We start from the raw sequence: 2,629 nt of genomic DNA on the forward strand, positions 1-2,629 counted from the left end.
GTTAACTAAAAAGATAAAAACCATTAACGAGTCACACTTTCTCTTCATTAAAAACTAAAACAACAAAACTTCCAATTTATGCATGAGGAAACTTACCCGGCTTTCTTCACTCCAAGAGATGAAGAGCCTATTCTCTCATCCTCTGAGGAAAAATCCTTAGAGTTTGATTGGCCAGAAAGAAAAAGTAAATAATATATAATACAATCAAAACGAGAAGGTAAGACAGAGCAAAGGCTCTGTATTTTACTTCCTTGCAAAACTGTACAAAGGATGCATCTCTAAGAACAAGCTCCCGAGATTTTTTTCTTTTGTAAAGAAAATTACAAACTATATATAAGAGGTTATTCACCCTTTGTTCTTACTTAAAGACTAAGGAATCCTATGATAGGTGGGTTACAAGGAGAGTTTAGGGATTTAGACATCAAATATCTAAAGCAAAATATCTCAAAATTTCAGTCGCAAATATGGGGAAGTTTCAAGAGAAATTCCACAGCAAAGGGGTTGCGAAATTTCGTAGCAAAAGGACAACATTTTCGCAGCCCAAGGCTGATTTCGCAGCCGTGCAAAATTTGCCTTCAGCTTGGAGTGATTGGCTTCTAATGGCTGTAACTCCTTCATTTCCACTCTGAATCATGCACCATTTGAAGCATTGGATTGTTGACTTCCCGAGCTTTGAAACAATATATAGCATGCATAAATTGAACTCCAGGAAGTGCTCCAAAAGTGGCTGACATGACTGTCATCTATAATGCTTCATGGCAGATTTCTCTTTGCTTCCCCTCCTTGCATTCCGGATTTGCTTATGGCAAAGGACTTCAAAGCTTCGGTTCTTCATGTTTCTGAGCTTTCCATTGCTTTTCCATGGATTCCAAAGAACTATCCTCAATCTTGGATTGCTTTGGTGATCAAAAATCTATCAAAACACCAAAACTTACACAATTTGATTAGAAATGATTGCAAAGGTCCTTAACATGTTAATTGGGTGAAATGGTAATAACTACTACTCAAAAGTGTTTAAAAGAGTTAATTACAAGCTATAAAATAGCACTTTTTGAGTAGTAATCACTCCCCCCAACCGACATATTGCTAGTCCCTTAGCAATGAAGGAGAGAAAAATAAAAATAAACAATACTATAATTTATAACATCATGCTGATCAAAAAACAAATTTCAAGTGGCATGATGATCTAACTCTCACATGGAACATTAAAGAAATAAAACTTAAACTTTAAAGAGTTATCAAATAACTTGTCTAATCACAATTCATAAAGAGAAGGCATTATGCAAATTTAAGCTTTAAAAGAGTTTCCACTCCCAAAGGGTCAAACCTTACTCTTCCACAAAAATCTAAGTGTTATTTATTAGCTTCCGAATGTAGTATGTTAAACTAATCTCTCCCCCCAACCTAGTTCTTTTTCAAAGCTTAGCAAACTGATCAACCTCCAATAGGCTAAAAATGCACCTCTTTTATTTCACACTTTTTTTTCTTGTAGGAGTACAAAGCTTAAAGGTATTCTTTTTTAAATTGTCCATGTAACGGGGGTCCATCGATGACTCCCAACCAATTAAGGTTTAGGGCATCAAGTTATAAGGATCTTTCAACCACTAACTCCTCGGATTTTACCCCGGACTTTTGAGAATGAATTTTAATACCCAAGCACCTACAGTATGTTAAACTCCACCTATTCACCCTTGTAATGAGCATTGAGGTCGGTGACTCCCAACCAATGAAGGCTTAGGGCACCAGGTTTTAAAGATTTTCACCATATACTCCTCAGACCTTGCTCGGGTTTCAAGGCAAGCAGACATTTTTTTTTTTCAAAGGCTCATTAGCCTTTTATAAGGTGTCCCAACACTATTAAAATGAGGTCAAAGGTACCAAGTCTAAAATTTTCCTAAGTTAAGAGGGAAATAGTTTTTCATCTTATAATCGGAACCTATTGTGCATAGTGTGTGAATAGCTTAAAGTGGAAGAACTAAGCTTGAATTCAATAGAAGTTTCTACAATTCATCAACTTTAGTAAGCATAATACAAACTCTAAGTCAAGTAAAAAGACAAAAATTCAATTTCTCCCATTTCAATTTGAAAAATTTTCCTTAATAACCATGGAGAATAGAAAAAACTTAAAAAAATTTAAAATTAAGCAAAAAGTAACTAAATTACCAAAATAAGTTAGCATTGATAACAAAACTTCCTTCCTCAACTCTCCCCCCAACCAAGCTAAACATTGTCCTCAATGTGACAAAAGCGATTGAAAAATAGGGAGGAAGTGGTACCTCCTGAGTGACATGGAGTCTGAGTCGTATAGGAGAAACCACATGTTTCAAGAAAAACAAAAGAGTTAGTAAGTAGAGGAAATAGAAAAATGATAAGTTTAAACAAAAATGATGTCTATATATAATGTATCATCAGTAATACATCCAATCCTAGAATATAAAACATCAAAACATGGAATTATCTATACTAATATAATATGTAAAGATAAAAAGTAAAGAGATGATCAAGTAATGGTAAGGTCCTGTGGAGCTGATGCATCTGTGGTGGCCTCTTGAGTGGGTTGGATCAGGACTTTAACCTCTATTCTAGTAGTCTCCTTAGGTGGCATAGTCTCCTCGACTGGAGCTCTCAG

Source organism: Vitis riparia, unplaced genomic scaffold (assembly GCF_004353265.1).
Source record: "Vitis riparia cultivar Riparia Gloire de Montpellier isolate 1030 unplaced genomic scaffold, EGFV_Vit.rip_1.0 scaffold434_pilon_pilon, whole genome shotgun sequence".
Classification (NCBI taxonomy): domain Eukaryota; kingdom Viridiplantae; phylum Streptophyta; class Magnoliopsida; order Vitales; family Vitaceae; genus Vitis; species Vitis riparia.